This window comes from Capsicum annuum, chromosome 3 (genome assembly GCF_002878395.1).
Source record: "Capsicum annuum cultivar UCD-10X-F1 chromosome 3, UCD10Xv1.1, whole genome shotgun sequence".
Taxonomy (NCBI): Eukaryota; Viridiplantae; Streptophyta; class Magnoliopsida; order Solanales; family Solanaceae; genus Capsicum; species Capsicum annuum.
In genome coordinates, this window is record NC_061113.1 from 179,578,076 (window position 1) to 179,598,235 (window position 20,160).

Here is a 20,160-nt window from a genome sequence, read left to right on the forward strand (position 1 = left end):
GCTAAATAAATATACTGATACTATCCATCTCTGAATATAACATAGAGATTAGTCTAGTACATAGGAGGGAGAATAGCAATACTCAAAAGTTAGGAGCTCGCCCTACATCTTCGAAACATAGCTACTTCGCATGACACATACAACAATGGAAAAAATACATACTCTGGTCTACAAGCTGCAGAAGTGTAATATGAGTACCAAACACATAGTACTCAGTAGGCAACTGCTGACTGAGCTTCAAAGACAGTGCAAATATAAATAACATACAAGAAGGAATATAAACTACACTCATACATCTAGCATATGATCAAGCATACTCAGTACTCATGATCAAGTTATGTATGATGTATCAGTTTTTAAGATTATTAAGCATTATTTGTCATGATTTTGCAGATTTCAGGCCATGTTAGTTAACATACCATATTTTTCCATGAAAATTAGTATTTTCATATACTTAGAATTATGAACCCTTAGTACGTTGGTGAATTAATGGTTTTTGGCTTGTATTATGAAATTTCACATTTCTTTTTAGATTATAAATTTATCATGATATCTGGATTCTTTAGAGATAGCGGTTATGAACACCCGATACCTAGGATATCATACATTAGTCAAATACTCAGTTCTTTAATTTTCATGATTTAGAATACTTTCAAACACCGAACTTATATTTAACCTCAGGACTTTAGTAGTATTGATTTATTTCGTATATCAATTTATATTTCCATTGGAAGGAGTACTTAGCACCAAGCAAATACAGGGATGGAGTCTTACCTGTCAGTTAAGTTGAGACCTTTAGTAAAATTCCCTAAGTTCCAGAACTATGGCACCACCGTAGGTTCTAAAGGGTCACCGGTCAGACCAGGATTGACACCTTAGTACTTTTGGATATCAATTTAGTTATACCACGTTAGCTCAACCTTTATACCCTAGGAAGGTATATTAAACTATTTTCGATGGGGTTTATACATCAAACTCCATGTTTAGCTCACATAGTTATATGTCGGTTAATAGTTTCTCCCACATCCAAACTAAGTTATTGCATGACCTTGTAATTAGTAAATTCAGTACAATATTGATCAGTTATAAGTTTATTTACTTGGTTGTTGCATTTGTTCACATCCCACAGTTTCAGACCCAATATTCATACATGACCCTCAATTTAGTTTTACTTTCTTTTATACTATGAATTTTTAAACAACCATTGCACATCAACATATATGTATTTTATATAGGGTTATTGTACTACAGTTTAGCTCCATGCATTTAGTTTGCACTCAATTTTATATCCTTATTTTTAGTTACCATTCAGTACAGTTTTACATCATATTCAGCATTAACTTAAAATTAAATACAATAGTTATGCTTCTACTGCTTCATAGTTTATAGAAATATTTTAGCTCATGATTTAGAGATTTCACTACATCTCACAGCTTTTGTGTACAAACATGTTTTAAATGCATATTTTAGCAAATGGCTTATGTCCTCAATTTTAAAGCATATTTTAAATGTTTTCATGACTAGTGCATATCTCACATACTCGGTACATTACAAAGTAATAATTGCATACCTCTTTTCTAATAGTTTTCATGTGATATGGATTCAAGTGCTTACTATCATGATTATAGTCAGTCAGACCATAGCGTTGAGCCAGCAGGTGATGAGTTCTCTTATTTTAAGGACACAAATCAATTGAAGTTACAGTATTTTATTTTCTTATTCATATGTATTGATTAGGTATAATTGGGGGTCATGTTCCGACTACCTATAGTTAGTATTAGTAGAGGCTTCAAATATAGTCAGTTAAAGTTATTGTATGTAGTTTCAGTTTTCCCTTCTTTCAAATTACATCATTGTAAACTTTGAATAGTAATATATTGAAATAGCTTAACTTATGATTATGCTTTTTCTCAATTAATTTTGATTTTTTATTTGTTTTAATTAGTTGCTCAAGCATCATTCCAGTATCATGGGTTGCTTGGGATCACTTGTGATTTTAAGCACCGTGTTACGACTAGGTGATAGTCTCTAGTCGTGACAAACTTGGTATCAGAGCACAAGGTTCAAGTGTCCTAACATGTCTATGAATCCGTGTCTAGTAGAGTCTTGTGGAACGGTACGGAGATGTTTGTACTTTTCTTTAAGAGGCTAAAGGGCACTAAAGAAATGTTTCCCATTTTTTATATCTCACATCATACAGTAGAGATGTTCTCTAAGAAACTGATATAGATTCTAGTATTACTCTGGTCCAGCTGACTATGCCTTATTTTAGAGGTAATAGAAATAGTCAATCTTATATTCTTATTAATACAGTTTTCTTAGACAATCTTTACAAACAGTTATGTTATTTCATGCGGGCTTGAAAAGATCCCATCAATGCCTTTAAGTTACAAACTTTGAAAGAGTTCATTCTTGTTTATGAAAATCATACACTGAGCCAAAGTCAGATGTGCCCTCAGATCCCTTCTCAAAATCCTATGGAAGCAAGACCTAGAGCTATAAGCATGAGCCTTAAAGTGTAGCAGCAATAAAGTGGGGATAGTGTTTATCCAGATTTAGTAGATTATGTATCCATGGATCCTAAAAGGTGTTGTGTAGATTATATAATAGCATTTTGAGAGAGATTTACCAATTAAGGAGACATAGAGTATGTAAATACTTTAGTCAGGATTGAGATTAGGCAACGACCATAAAGATAGAGAAGCTTGTTAAGGTTGGATATGTTTATAAAATATCATATGGATTAGTGTTTCATGATTCTTATCCAGTAGTAGTAAGTTAGTATAGTTAACTGAAAGTTTAGGGATATCTATTTTAAGTCTTAGAATCTAAGTTTGAAATATGTATGATTAAGCTAATAAAAAGAAGAGTTTTAAATTCTAGAAGGAAAAGTGTGAACTCGAGGAATTGTGATAATTCTGAAGTTTCAAAGTAAATAAGCATTCAAGTTATTATGATGACTATTGAAGCTATAGAAAGTTAAGAGTTGTATCTCAGAAAGAAATACTCACAGCAGGTTTTATACTTTCAGGTATCCCGAAAAGAAATACTCATAGCAGGTTTTATACTTTCAGGTATAGTCTTTAAGGAGGAGTTTAATATTTATGTACATTGCTATATCCCGAACCCTAGAGTAGAGTGAGTGCAGTTCAATTTAAAGTTTATTATAGAGGTCTACAGACTTAGACTGATGACTTGAATCAAGGGGGAGATGATAGAAGAAAGAACCAAATTAGGTTTTGTAATTCTAGTAGTGATGCTAGTGAATTCTAGAGCAACACTAGGGAAGGAAGATACCCAACCCATTCTTACATCGGTATAAATTTTTGTACGTCAGTCATTAGGACACTCTACTCATGCCTTACAAGTTAGCTCTATGATCATAGCTCATATTCATGCTCTTTATACAGAATTGTGTCCACTTTCAGTTCCTATTATAAGGAGTGACAGTTCACTCAGAAGTATGACTTATATTATCTGAATTTATTAATTCCAATCTCAAGTCATGCAACTCATGAATCATGTAGTCATGTTTAATAGTATGTTCCATTCCAGGTACTCATGCTACAATCTTTAATGACTAATGATATCACACTACGTCTTGTATGCTCTCAGATCAAAGCTCTTTAACAAGTTTATTACAATTACGTTTTACTCCTTATGCCCTAATTACGTGTTGAATTCATCAAAATCCTTAAGTCAATATCTCACAATATCCTTTATATATCAACCCTCATATTCTAGATCTTCAGTGACCTTTCTTATGTTTTGATGGTGATATTGGTGGTGGTTGAGTTATAGGATTGAATATTTATTTATATATCTACAGATAATGGCTTATGGTGGTTAGTGACTCTTTGATTAGTACTTAAAGTTGATTGTTTAAGGCAGCAAGAGACAATGTGTTTGGAGCCTAATCGCTTCTAGTGAATATAAAATATAAATTCTCGTAGTTGAGTCCAGTGTTGTTATTTTAGTAGTAGTGTTTCATATCTCATAGTATATCTTGAACTAGGTATAAGCATGCAACTAGACTTAGCCTTCAACAGCTATTTGTAGTGTATCCATCAGAGGGTTAGAAGTTTCATCTAGTTAAGTGTGATATTTGTGGGAAGGATCACAGTTGAAGAATGTTTCTAATTTAGAAGTTATAATCCCTATTTACTAAAGTATATTAGTTCTATACTTACTTTTAGCCCAATATAATTCCATTCTTTGATATATAACTTCTGACCAGAGGTTTCTCATGTTCAACTCCAAGTCGTTCCTATACTACAAGCTTAGACTAATAGACTTGATGCTCAAACCATGTTATAATCCTTACTTAGATATCTTACTTAGATCATGCCCAAAATTCTTTGCTCCCTAATGTTATCAGAACCTCTGACCAGGACCGTTGAAGGTTAAGAATATTTCCTTATCAGTAACTATTAGAAATTTTATGTTATTATCTATTACTTTATAGTTCTACATATATGATCATGCCAGGAATGCTTCTGTTGATTTGTAAAACTCTAAGTATGAGTTAGTTTGTATAGCTAGCAATCCAATTTAGCTATCATCTAAACAATCTCCCATAGTTTCTCATCTCTTCATCTAGTCTACTCTTCTACGTTTCATGTATATCTCTATTCCATGAGGTTCTTTATTTCAATTTATTCTATGTGTAATCTCAATTTATTCCTTACTCTAAGTCTAAATTCTCCCCAACCAAAATAGATACCCAGATTCAAAAATCGGTATCGTGTTAGTCATCCAACTTTAGAATTCAGCTAGATAATAGTAATAGTGAGTTCCCTAATTTTTAAAAAAATCAAAGTTTTAGTTGGAAATTTAATTGTCCTATCCATATTAGGTTTTTAGAATTCTATGTCATGGATTACAGCTTTTTCGTTATCCTTTGAACCAAGTCAGTCTTTATTCGAGGATGAATGATCCCAGGGGGAGATATTGCAACACCCCGAAAATTCAAGCCAATATTAGAAACATGCTTCAAGTTCATGCAAACTCAAACATCATGTTTTCATAGTATGGTAAGGGATTTAGACATATATTAAGAGCTCAAATAACTCCTAGCTTATGCACAAGTCAAAATATCCCTTACTAATTGAATTATTGAGAAGAATATTTATATAGTCAATTTTAAATGAGAATAACTTTCATAAAACTATGAGATTTTGATCTCAAGACCCACAAAAAATATATAATTGAATTAGATTTCCAACTCATCCAGTTTTGCCTTAATTCAATATCAGAGTAAAAATTTATGCCTAATTTACTGAAGCACTGCTACAAATGACTACGAATCAGGCTACGACTCATAGCCAAGCCCTACGAGTCATTAGGAAGACATGTCATCACGGGAGTGGGGATCAAAATTTGAGTCCCAAATGATAATTAAAGCCACGATTTATACCGAACCCTACGGGCCGTCACCAAACTTATCGGGACTGATACCAACAACTTTTTGGACGATTTTAAAAGGATTGTTTGGTGTTTTCCCACTCTTTTAACCCCAAAATTATGTAGTTTCAGTTGTAACAAGAGGTATAAGTCTATTTAATCACCCCAAATCCCTCATTATTTTCCCTAAACGCATTCTAGGTTAGAAAATCAAGCGATTCAAATCTCAAGAAAGTCTAAGCCTAGGGTTTTTCTCAAAGTCAAATCAAGGCTTTAGTCCAAGATTTCATCAGTCCGGGTATATAGGTATTCAATAAGGGATTCCTTTCACCCTTATGGCCAAAAATCTAGTTGTAAAATTGAATTTCAATTACGATTTTTATGATTCCCATAAACTAGGGTGTTTACCCAAATAGAATTATAAGTTTCAATTCAATTCTCCTTGATATATTTACATTCATGAGCATATTTTCATGATTAATTATGATTCCTTATGACTATATTACACCATTCACAATATTCTCATGTTCATGCATTATTTACGTGATATTACATTAAATTTAAAGCATATGATCAAGTTATGTATGATGTATCAGTTTTCAAGACTATTAAGCATTATTTATCATGATTTTGCAGATTTTAGGCCACAATAGTTGACATAACATGTTTTCCCATAAAAAGCAGTATTTACACAAACCTAGAATTATGAACCCTTACTACATTGTTAAATTCATGATTTTAGGCTTAATTATGAAATTTCACATTTCTCTTCAGATTATAAAATTTATCATGATAGTTGCATTCTTTAAATATGATAGGTTATGAACATCTGATACCCAGGATATCATGCATTATCAGTCAAACACTCAGTATTTCAACTTTTATGATTTAAAATACTTTCAGACACAGAACTTATCATTCAACCTCAAGACTTCAGTATTATTGAGTTATTCCATATATCAATTTACATTTTCGGTAGGAGCAGTACTTAGCATCGGCTAACGCAGGGATAGAGACTCACCCATTAGTTAGGTTGAGACCTTTATTAGAAGTCCCTAAGTTCCAGAACTACGGTGCCACCATAGGTTCTAAAGGGTCACCCATCAGACCAGGATTGACACCTTAGTCCTTTTGGACATTAGCTTAGTGGTATCACGTCAGCTTAGCCTTTATACCCTGGCAGGGTGTATTAGAACCATGTCGATGGGGTTTATACATCGAACTCCATGCTTAGCTCACATGGTTATATGTTGGGTAATAGTTTCTCCCACATCCAGGCTCAGCTATTGCATGATCTTCCAATCAGATTATTCAGTACAGTATTGATTAGTTACAAGTTTATTTACTTGGTCATTGTGTCTGTTCACATCCCATAGTTTCAGACCCAGTATTCATACATGACCCTAAGTTTAGTTTACTTTCTTTTATCTTATAAATTTTTAAACTATTAATACACATCAGCTCCATAGTCATATTTTATATAGGGTCATTGTACTACAGTTCAGCTCCATGCATTCAGTTTACACTCAAGTTCATCTCTATATTTTCAGTTGGCATTCAGTATAGTTTTACATCATATTCAGTATTATCTTGAGACTAAATGTAATAGTTATGCTTCTACCGCTTCCCAATTTATAGAAACATTTTAGCACATGGTTTAGATATTTCACAGCACCTCACAGCTTTTATGTACAGATATGTTTTAAAGATGTATTTCAGCAAATGATTTTCTCAGTTTTAAAGTATGTTTTAAGTGTTTTCATGACTAGTGCATATCTTACATTCTCAGTACATTTCAAAGTACTGATTGTATACCTCTTTTGCCTTTATTTTTCATATGATATAAATTCAGGTGCTTACTATCAGGATCATAGTCAGCCAGATCATAGCATTCGTCAAGCAGGTGATGAGTTCTCTTATTTCGAGGACTCAAATCAGTTGTAGTTCCAATATTTTATTTTCTTATTCATATGTATTGATTAGGGATATTTGGGGGTCACATCTCGACTACCTATAGTAAGTATTAGGAGAGGCTTCGTAGATAGTCAGTTAGAGTTATTGTATGTATTTTTAGTTTCCCCTTCTTTCAGATTACAACATCGTAAACTTTGAATAATAATGTATTGAAATAACTTATCTCAAGATTATGCTTCCATTCAGTAAATTTAGCTCTTGTATTTGTTTTAATTAGTTGCTTAAGCATCATCCCAGTTCCATGGGTTAGCTTGGGATCATTTGTGGTTCTAAGCACTGTGTTACAACTAGGGTATAGTCTTAGATCGTGACATATACAGCAATACCATAAATACCATAGATATATATATATATATAAGGCTAACTCCAAGGTAAAACCTAAGTAGTCACACTAGCATCTCAAGATCTCCTAATTATTGTAGGAGCTAGTGCTAACATAATCAGGGTCTAAAACTAGAATTCCTAACCATGGGATAATCATGCATAAATAAATAGCAATAAGATAAAGAAATGAGAATTATACCTCGAATATCAATACTAGTCTAATTCAACCTGTCATAAGCAAATCATAATAACAAAAACAACATAAAGAAATAGGCTAGCCCAGAAAAACAATACCTAAACCAAGCCGCATAACCTAAAAGGTCCAATTAGCACACACAACATACCACATACAATACTCATCACCTATACCGATACAACTCCAAAAATGCTTATAGATATAGGCACACACTGGTGATAGGCAATTCTCATTCAAAGATGAATGCAGAGTGATCTATAATATAATAACCAATCCAAATTCCATAAAGAAACCAAGTGTATACACCTCCTCTAACTCAACGACTCGCAAAGGCAGGACCTACGATGATGTCTCTTTTTTGGCACAATGGCTCACGAATAAAGGGGATCTTAGGAGTTTGGGAATACCCGTATACACCGACCTAGTCCCAATCCAGGATTTCTAATAACCATCATCATCATTATCGATCCACTCTGTCTAGTATCATATTTATATATATATATATATATATATATATATATGAGCTAGAATTATGTCTAAAAGAGTGTGAGTCTGTAAATTTAGTGTCTGTGGTAAACTTATGGACTAAATCATCATAAAAGTATAGAAAGGATTGGAATCTCTCATGATTGAGGTAAATATCTCGGTCAAATCTCTAAAATATAATTTTTAGTCTTAAAGACTCATAAGTTATTTATTAAGATGTTACAATTCCCGTTATAAAGAAATCGGTTTTAAAAGTGAAAAGTGGGATAAACCTTTTTCAGGAAAAAGAATAGTATAACCATATTTTTAGCTAGAATCGTACCAGTTGTCGTTTTAGTGAGCATGAAAGTACGGAATCTATGTATGCCATAACCAGTATCTAAACAATGAAACAATAAGCATCAAAACATCTATAAGCTATGGCTACATCCTTTACAAGGATAAAACATTTTTTAGGATCCAACCAATATCATAATCACAGCCTTAGGCCCAATAATATACATATCCGGCATAACCATAACATCATAATACGAGAAAAACTATCACAATACATTGAGTATCGTAATAAAAATAAAGGTTCATTAGTCTCAACTATACCTAATATGCTAGGAACCTAGGGTAATATGATTATAGAAGCATAATAAGTATTTTACCTTAAGGTTCGATTCACCCATCTAATCCCCAAACTCATAATTTAGGTTCAGTCACAGTTTTCTAGACACAATCACATCCTAACATCCCTATCTAACATGCAACATATATAATACACCATCTCATGAACAAGAGTAGACAAAATCCTACCTCGATGTTGAACTATAATCCTTGAATTGCCCAAAAATCATTCATTTTTGCTCCATGATCTCGAATGTCGTCATGCTATAAAAATAGTAATCTACTTGTTTTTAGGAGTAAAATAAGATCCATATTATTATATTAAGGGTGGGGTCAAATTTTGGGTCAAGAAAACCCCCGCAGGTCCTAAAAATAAAATCCAAAATTAAACCCGACATGGGGTCCGTGGAAGGACAAGGAATGTGTGCTCAAAAATTGAGTACAAACAGAGTGTAGATTGGGTCTCAAATCAACCCTTAAAGTTTAGAAATTAAAGACATAATTTATAAGAATTTGACCATGAATTAGGATGGAAATTAAGGGAAAATTAATGGAAAATGACCGAGGAGTGTTAGGTTAACTTACCTTAACTTATATGGATGATTTGCCACTTTTACCTCTCAATTTGATGTGAAAATAATGGAAGAAATGGTAGAAAATCTGATGGGGAAAAGGGGATAAATAGCCACTAGGTGCAGCTTAAGCGGTCACCCTGTCTCTTAAGCGATAACCGTTTAAGCGGCTCCAAGATCGCTTAAGAGATCTGGCACCTTGGTCGGGTATTGCTTAAGCAACTTACAGGCCACTAAAGTGATGCCTGCTTAAGCGGACACAACATTGCTTAAGAAACCATTGACCAAGAGGTCAATGTCGCTTAAGAGACACTATGTCTCATACGCAATGACCGCTTAAGCGGTCATATGATCGCTTAAGCATTCGAATTAGCAACATAATATACCAGATTTTCCTGAGTCCAAAATGGACATCGATCGGGTGCTTAGGATTCATTCGTAACCCCGTGCATGCAAACAAAATATACTACCATACCAAATTTGACATATCAAAACCTTCATCCTAGATCATTTCGACTAAATGTAGGGCCCATACCTATAGTTCTATTTTTCACATAATCCGCCTAATTGCCCAAAACGAGTCCAAAAGCTTGAAACATGAACCGAAAGTTACACTAGCATAAAATCAACATTTCAGAGCTAAAGGCGCCTGTGAAAATTCTCATTCGAGTTCATCTACTAGGAGTTTTGGTCTGAGATTTAATCCTAAATAGGGAAAGCTCCAAAACAGGAAAATATGCCTAAAATTCAAACGAACTATTTGATAATTGAACCGATAGTTCTAACATGTCATCAATGACTTGTAGCCATTGTGGGAAGGCTCAAAACATTGGAATACATGCAAATTAAGGAAATAACCTAAAAGGTCATTACACATAGCTAAGGCAATGGTCTTCGCAAAGCAATCCAATACAACATGTGGAGGGGGATAACCAGTCCATAAAATCATATCAAAATCCTCTATATCTAACATAATAAAGATATTTTATGTGTCATACTCTGTACAATCACCAAAAATGATTTGTACATCGGATTCACTACTAATAAATCACCCACAGAAGTAGCTACAAGTAAGGACATAAATAAAGGCTCCCAAGACAACCCCAATTGTGGTGCATAAAAAGAAGAGATATATGAAAATAAGGAGCCTAGATCAAATAAAATAGAAGTTGGTTGACGGCATACTGAAATTGTACTTATAATAACAATATCCAAAGACTCTGCCTCCGGCCAACAAAGAACAAAATATAAGTAACCCCATCTACCTTAGGACTAGATACCTACCTATCCACCTATTTGAATGGTCTGAGGACTCCTATAGAACCCTGGATGCTACCCCTAAGATCCTGAGCATAACCCCTACCTGGAGAGGGCACTATCAATTGAATAGCCTATGTTAAGGGCTCAATCATCCCAAATCGAGGGCATTCTCAAAAGAAATGAATAATGATCCCACTATTATTACATTCCCAAGGTACTCTACTATATCTAGAAGGTTCGGTTGATCCAGAATAGCCACCTCAGCTTGAAGATCATGACTGTGTAGTCCACAATACGAGACTCTATCAAGCCTAAATTACAAAGCTTCTTAAATAACTAGTCAAAAACATAAATGCATCCTTGTTTGGACCCTTCACAAACCTACATGGAATTAATCTCAAAAATTGGTCCAGTATCTCCACCACCTCCATAGTCATAACTAGTTGGGATGTTGCTAGTTGTGAAACTACCGGAGCTAAGGGAACCTCCACTCTGGAAAATACAACTGTAAGTTGCACTCTTAAACCAATCCCATATTAAGTTATTGTCAAAGCCCCATCTGTTAGCAGACCTTCAACTAACCCCAAAAGTTGTACCAATATATCACAAAGAACAAAAGATAGTATAAATCCCAGTGAAGCCTAGGCTACCCCCTATAATACTTATTGTAGTAGTGGAAACCTTAGGTTCTATATCTAGATTAGGAGTAATAATAGGATCTGGAGATGGCTCCCTATCCAGGTATCAATTTAGGGCTACAACTCTAGCCTGTCCTCGACCTTTACCTAGTGCTCTAAATATAGGCTCGGGGTCTCGATCCCCGACTGGCATGGCCTATGTCCTCGCTATCTACAAAATAGTAAAAGAAATAAGAATAAAGAAACCAATATAGACAGATCATATAAAATAAACCAAAAACATTAGATTTTCCTAAGAATATCCTGTAACCTCCAAAAGATAGGATACAAATATCATTGTACTGATTGTAGGACTCTACTACAGAAAGATAGGATACAAACATCATTGTACTGGTCCGTAGGACTCTACAAGAGACTTACTCTTGTATCAATAATACCCGTGAATCTAGGCCTTGACACCAAAAATCACGACCTAATTTATCGGGGCATTATGGCACCTACTCTATCTTATCAGTTGGTAACCCATGTCATAGCCCAAATAGTAAGTAATGGCCTAACAGGTGGAAGATATAAGAGAAATAAGGGTGAAATCATCAACAACACCATAATGAGCAAAAATAAAGAGATATATGTACATAACAGATTGTACAAAAGAGAGAAGAGGAAAAATATACGAAAGGATCCCGCTTAAGACCTAGTAAGGTCTGTACAAGAGCCACTATAACCAAAAGAGAATACTAAAATGTACATATACACATAGTAGTCTCAGAATATGAAGACTACCAGTAAAGCAGAAGGAAGAGGATCAACTCAGGATTGTAAAACTCATCCTATCTCTAAATCAACAACAAGCCTGAGAACAATGTCAGTGGTATGACTCGTACTTGGATTTGCATTAGGGAAAAGATGCAGAGGTGTAATATGAGTACCAAAACAATGGTTACTCAATAGTCTTTATACGCCAACTGATCTAAATCATAGTAAAAGTATAACAAAAGTGAGAATATAAACTAAAGTCAGCAACAAAGGATATAAATGAAAGATAAGAGATCATACCAAATAAAGGTAATAAATATGAGATAAATAACTCAAGGGATGGAAATAAAGTCAAATAATAACCTAAGCCCCCATCAGACTAAAACGTACAAACAAGAAAAAAATAACCCAATTGAGACCTCATAAGCCCGATGGGTACAAATGAAGAGTAACACAAATTATGATGATAAAATAACAATAATAGAAAGAGTAATATGGGTCAATGTGTAGTAAGCATATTTGATGCTCTTTCCTGGTCAAAAACCAAGTCTTATCTATATTTACTGAGTTTTCAATGCCAGATTAGTATCTAGATAGATCATAAATGCCAAACTTAAATAAAACTAGGGAATATTATCTTACTAGTAAAATATTGTATATAAATCATCAATGTTGGACTCGAATTCAGAACTTGAGAGATCTACCATAACAGTAAAATGTCAGAATTGAGCCCAATTTGATAACTAATAAGATAGTTTCTAGATGTCGGACTCAAATTAAAACTAATAAATAAACTAAAGTTAATTCTACTTATTCTACTTTAAAAAAAGGTTGATGGGGCCCACTACCAGTCCCAAAAATCCAGTCTAGGCAAACACCAACCCAAACCTAATCTAAGGATTTTAAATCCCATCCCAAGACACTAAGAGTACTAAAACTAGTCCTAAGGAATAAGCATGGACTAATATAAGGGTAAACGATGCCAAATTCTACAAAAAAGGGCCTATATGCGGCTAATTCAATCAATGATTGCAAAAATTATAATCGGGACATAAATAACCACCTATAGATAGCATAGTACTACACTAATAATATAATGAAGATATTCTAAGAGATAAGTAAGCCTAGCCTAACCTACCCGGACACCGCCGAAAGTTTGCACAATCCCCTATTCTGGAGCTTTCTCCTTTTGAGAAGCCTTTGACCACTTTTATATTGTCAATTGATAATAGATCACTTCAAAATGGAATATACATCACATATCCTGATCAAGTAAAAACTCTAGGATTCCAACAAGCTACTGCTACATCCATTCCATTAGGAATTGATGACCTTTTAATAATACCTTCTAAAGAATGGCTCATTCAAGATGTTGAACAACAAAGTTTAATTTTGAAAAACACCATCATTATGGGAATATACACGTAGTATAAAATTTATGTCAATCCATTGAAATATGGTATACTACAAGTGAATATTTGCGACAAGAAATGAATTTGAATATTAAGATGACTAACCCTTTTAATCCAGTTCATATAATGTCTTTCTTTGGAGCTATAGGAAATGGATATTAGGTAAATCAATTAGTAGGTATAATAGGATTAATGTTGGATCCTCAAGTACAAATGATTGATTCACCAATTCAAAGAAATTTGTGTGAATGACTCTCTTTAATAGAATACATCATTTTTGTTATGGAGCCCGTAAAGGAGTTGTGGATACTGTTGTATGAACATCAGATGCTAGAATGTCACTCACAAACTTTTTGAAGTAGTTCAACACATTTTTGTACGTCGAACGGGTTGTGGCACTGCTCAGGGTATTTCTGTGAGTCCTCTAAATGGGATGATGCTAGAAAGGTTTTTTAGTCAAACGTTAATTGGTCTTGTATTAGTAGATGACACGCATGGGTTCACGATGTATTGCCACTAGAAATTAAGACATTGTCATTGGAATTGTAAATTGATTCATAACCTATCGGGCACAACCAATCTCTATTCGAACTTTCTTTACTTGTAGTAGTACATCTTGGATTTGTCGATTAAGTTATGGTTGGAGTCCTACTCATGGCGACCTGGTTGAGTTGGGGGAAGTTGTAGGTATTATTGTAGGTAAATCGATTGGAGAAATGGGTACTCAATTAACATTAAGAACTTTTCATACCGGAGGAGCATTCATGAGGGGGACTGCAGAACATGTGCAAGCCCCATCTAATGGAAAGATAAAATTCAATGTGGTTTTGGTTTATCCGACACATACACATCATAGGAATCCCATCTTTCTACGTTCTACAGACTTGAATGTAACTATTGAAAGTGAAGATATTCTATATAATATGAATATTCCACCCAAAAGTTTGCTTTTAGTTCAAAACGACCAATATGTAGAATCAGAACAAGTAATTTATGAGATTCGTGCAGGAATATTCACTTCAAATTTTAAAGAGAAGGTTTGAAAATATATTTATTCTGATTCAGATGGAGAAATGCACTGGAATACCGATATCTATCATACACCCGAATTTACATACGGTAATGTTTATCTATTACCAAAAACAAGTCATTTATGAATATTATTAGGAGGGTCGTGCAGGTCCAGTGTAGTCTATCTTTTGATCCACAAGGATCAGTGTCAAATGAATGCACATTCTCTTTTTGGAAAGCGAAGATATACTTCTAACCTCTTAATAACTAATGATTAGGCGAGGCAAAAATTATTTAGTTTGGATTTTTATGTTAAAAAAAAGATAGGATTCTTGGTTAATCAGACCTTAATCAAATCATATGTACTGGTCAGTATAATCTTGTATATTCACCTATTTTCCATGAGAATTCTGATATATTGTCAAAAAGGCGAAGAAAAAATTCAACATTCCACTATATTTGATTTAAGAACACGAGAATCAACTAATGCCCTATTCAGGTAACTCGATTGAAATCCATGTAAATGGTATTTTTCATCGAAATAGTATTCTTGCTTATTTTGATGATCCTCGATACAAAAGAAAGAGTTCAGGTATTATTAAGTATGCGACAATAAAAACGCATTTAGTCATAAAAAAAAAAGGATTTTATTGAGCATCGAGGAGTCAAGGAATTTCAATAAAAACACCAAATTAAAGTAGATCGATTTTTTTTCATTCTTGAAGAGGTGAATATCTTACCCAGATCTTCTTCTGGAATGGTACAGAACAATAGTATCGTTAGGGTAGATACATAAAGTACCTTAAATCTAAGAAGCCGAGTTGGTGGGTTGGTCCAAATGGAGAGAAAGAATAAATAAATTGAACTTAAAATCTTTTCTAGAGATATCCATTTTCCTGGAGAGACAGAAAAGTTATCTAGACATATCGATGTTTTGATACCACCAGGAACAGGAAAAAGAAATTCCAAGGAATTCAAAAACGTGAAAAATTGGGTCTGGTTTTTTGTTTTAGTTTGACTTGTCGTTACATATGAAATAACAAACAATATAAATTTAGCAACCATTTTTCCACTGAATCCATTACAGGAAAGGGATAATGTGCAACTTCAAATTGTCAATTATATCCTTTATGGAAATGGTAAATCGATTCAAGAAATTTCTGACACAAGTATTCAATTAGTTCAAACTTATTTAGTATTGAATTGAAACCAAGACAAAAAAAGTTCTTCTTACGAAAATGCAAATGCTTCTTTTGTTGAAATAAACACAAATGGTTTGATTCCACATTTCCTAAAAATTAACTTAGTGAAATCCCCTATATCGTATATCAAAAAAAAATGATCCATCGGGGTCAGAATTGCTCTCTGATAATGGATCAGACTGAGACAATATCAACTCCTTTTCTTCTATTTATTCATATTTTAAGGCAAAAATTCAACAATCCTTTAACCAATCTCAACGAACTATTCATATGTTGTTGGATAGAAATAAGGAATGTCTGCCGTTAATAATTTTATCAGCAACCAATTATTCTCGAATGGGGCTATTCAAGGATGTAAAATATCATAGTGTGATAAAAGAATCAATTAAAAAGGATCCCTTAATTCCAATTAGGAATTCATTGGGACCTTTAGGAACATCCCTTCCAATTAAGAATTTTTATTCATCTTACTATTTAATAACTCATAATCAGATCTTAGTAACTAACAATTTGCAACTTGACAATTTAAACTAGACCTTTCAAGTGATTAAATTTAAATATTATTTAAAGGATAAAATGGAAAAAATTTTAATCCCGATTCATGTTGTAACATTATTTTAAATCCATTCAATTTGAATTAGTCATTTCTCTATCATAACTATTGTGAAGAGACATCTAAAATAATTAGTCCTACATGTCAAGACAAGAAAATCGATACCCATATTATGCATAAATGCTCTAAGTCAGAAATTAGGCTAAAAATCTCACATAGAGCCCGCTTGTAAAATCACAAAATTAAAATCTTCACAACTTTTCTAAAACACCCTAGGTTCTGGTCCTCGAAAAATTTGCTGGGTTTTGAGTCTTCTTCTGAACATACAACTCATCATAGGAGCTGTATGGTGAGGGTATGGGTCAGGTGACCCATTTTGTATGTTGTCCAGTATTTGGTGAGTGAGTTTCTGGTGTGGTTACAGTTTGGTGGGTATGGGTCATATGGTTGGTGATAGGTCGGTTGGTAGATCCTTCACTTAATCTAAAATTTGGTAAATTAACTTGGATCTGAGTACGAGTAGCCATGAGTCATGAGGATAAGGTATGGGTGGTGTTATCCAACTCGTATGTTAGATAGTGTCCAACCCCTCTTTATTCTACTATGGGCATGGGTAAAGAGTACATGTCGTATGCTTGGGTACGAGTTAATCTTGGTGGACGTGTGTTGGACTGTGTTGGGGTCCAAGTTGCTACCTAGGACACGAGTGGTGGGTACCACTCGTATGTTAGGGTATGGTTTGGGTGGTGGAGTCATATCCTCATGCGAGAATTTTTACAGTTTAAGTTGAGGGTATTCTAGATACTTCCCCTCTTAACCTATTATGACCCCACGGCCTAAAACAATATTGGAACTTCATTTACCCTATTATTCTAATCTTAGACACTCAAAAACTATCTCTAAACTCTCTCAAGCTCTTGGGTTAAACAAAGGCTAGGGTTTCCTTCAAGGTGGATAATTAAGGCTCTAAAGGGTGATTTCTCTCCGTCTTCTTGGTAATCTAAGGAATGTTACTCCTTCCTCATTGTTAGTTAAATTGAATTCATGTTTTATGGATGGTTTTCATGGCAAAATTGTGATATGGTTTTGGGTTTTGAATTGTATATTGTGGGATTTAGTTATTAATGGTTGATTTGTATTTTCCCATGTTTTTACTTATGGTTTTCATATTATAATAGTGGTTTGAACATGTGGTTGCATGGGAATGGTCAATTGGTACTTGGATTTGGTTTTAGAAACTATATGCCCTCAACATGTTTGTTAAAATGACTATGAGAATGCTTTTATTAATAGTTAGACGTTCATTGAAAACATTGCATAGTATAATATGGCAATGGAACCTAAATTGGCTAAATAGTTTTAATGGCTAAATAGTAAGTCCTTGGTGGCCAAGGTTTAATTTAAAAACCTTGTGGGGTACACAGAAATCCCCTAAGTGAATCTAATAATGGTACCTACGGGGTACATAGGAAACCCCTTGGTGATTGGCTAGGGACTTTGCTTGCAAGCTATAGTCGGTATAATGATACCACTTCTTATAGCCTTGGTTAATAATATATGGAATTGGTGGTTTGGTTGTGTGCTAATGGTTTTAATTGGGCAATAAAGGTGGGTTATAGCTAACCGTGAAGGTGTGAGTCCAATGGACAGACACTGGAAACTCGTATTTGCGGACATGAGGATTGGTCATGGCGACCATGTACGAGTAGGGTACACGAGAATCCCATAAGTTATACTTGTATATATATATCATGGAGGGTGAAGGGTACACGGGAATCCCCTGCTCCTATAATATCTTTGGTACGTGCGACTACATACACTAGGCTCGTTCAGGGGGTAACACTGGACCCATATAGCCCGTGGGTGGTTCTAGGACGGTTAAACTACACAAACCCAGGCTAATGGTTTTAAATTCATGCTAAACCCGATTCCCTTTCCCGACATGGATTATATATATATATATACTTGGTTTACTTAGTTATTTACTTGGTTTTAAATATTGGCATTATTTTATCCTTATCCTGAATGCATGCTAACGTTCACCCGTTAACCCTTCTTCTGGAATTGTATCCCCACGCAATGCAGGAACCGGCCAAACTACTCCTCCTGTGTAGTGATCGAATTTGGGAATAACTTAGAGTTGGAATGAAGTGGTGATTTTCCGTACTTCGGAAGGCTCCATTTCATGTTATGGTCTTGTCTTCATACTTGGGTTATTTTTTAGACTTTTGTTCTGGCTATAGTCAGGGGCATGTACAAATCGGATACAATTTTACTTTCAGATAGAGGCTTTGTGAGACTACTATGGGTTGGTATGGGCGGTGTCGGCATTGGTGTCCACCTTGGCAATGGTATTAGTATTATGGCTGATATTGGTTGACTATATTTGATTTATGATTGTTCCATTTTGTTATGTTATATTTATATATATATATATATATATATATATATATTTGGAATTTATCCGACTTAAGGAATAAGGTAGTTATGGTTGGGTATTGGGGGTGGTCTCTGGCTCGGTTGGGCTTGAGGCACCCGACACGACTAGGCCCTGGTTCAGTTCGTGTCATTTTTTCCCAGCTAAAGGATTACTTTCCCCAAAATTGGGAAAAATTTAAGCTTAATTCAGTACCCAAAATAATCCCAACACAACTCAAAGGATAGAAATTTAATCAGAGCATTAATTAATTAAGTAACCAGGAACTTACGGGAATACGACAATAAAACAATCACTAGCACTCCTCCAATTCAAACTCGACCTTAATTCTATGATATCCCATGAGCTTTTTCTCTTACACTAGCTCTAATGGTGCCTAACATTTAGGAAAATAAGGTTGATTTTAAAATATTAACTCTTTATACCACTTCTAGCGATGGCCATTTTGGCGGCTAAATGACCGTTAAAGCGGCTAGGGGGTCGTTATAGCTATCCAGCCTTAGCTTGTCGACCTCTGATAAAGTTTTCTAGAGCTTCTTAAAAAGCTACCACTAAAGCGATGCCAAGCCTCTAAAATGGTCTCTTAGACGCTAAAGCGGTTGCACAAGATAATTTGGCTCTAGCCAAATTTGATAAGTCCTAACAGACTCTAACTGGGTGTGCAGGATTGATTTGAAATCTTGTGTGTGCAAATGAACTATGTTGTCCTATCAAATTAGGCATTCCATACATCATGGCGCCATCATAATTTCCATCTGAGGTCGTTTCGATAAAAAATGAATCTCATGCCCAAGGAGCCGTTTTAGTCAAAATACACACCATAGCCAAAAACAAGTTTGAAAGCTTGGGGATTCGGACAAAAGGGTCCTCTTGATATTTTGGAGCTAATAAAATCGTCAAAATTGACAGTCGAGGCCATTTACAGGGAATTTAGGCCAGAGACTCATTGTTAACATCAAAAACTCCAAAATAAAGAAATGACTCTAAAAATCAAATAAACTGCCCGTAACCAAACTATCAGTCCTAAGAAGTTATAAATGACTTGGGGTGTCTATAGAAAATCTCTAAATATAGAAAAATATGAAAACGCAATAAATAACCTGGAGTTCATTACATACAAGAACATTGTAGACCTTAAATTATAGTAGAGGATTGGATCGTGATTTTTGCCACCTAAGAAAAAGAAATATTCCATGTTAAATATTTTTGTTGATTTACTTTCCACAATTTACCTTTGTCTATAGTTGGGGGGTGTTTGAATGGGCTTCTTTTAAGTGGCTTAAAAGCTAAAAGTCAAAAGCTTACTTTTGGCTTTTGATTTTTT

General features: G+C 34.4%; 1 pseudogene; it reads left to right on the plus strand.

Annotated features, from left to right (window-relative positions):
• Positions 1-16,631, plus strand: part of LOC124896762 — a 36,150-nt pseudogene extending 19,519 nt beyond the window's left edge.
• Positions 16,632-20,160: the final 3,529 nt, after the last annotated feature.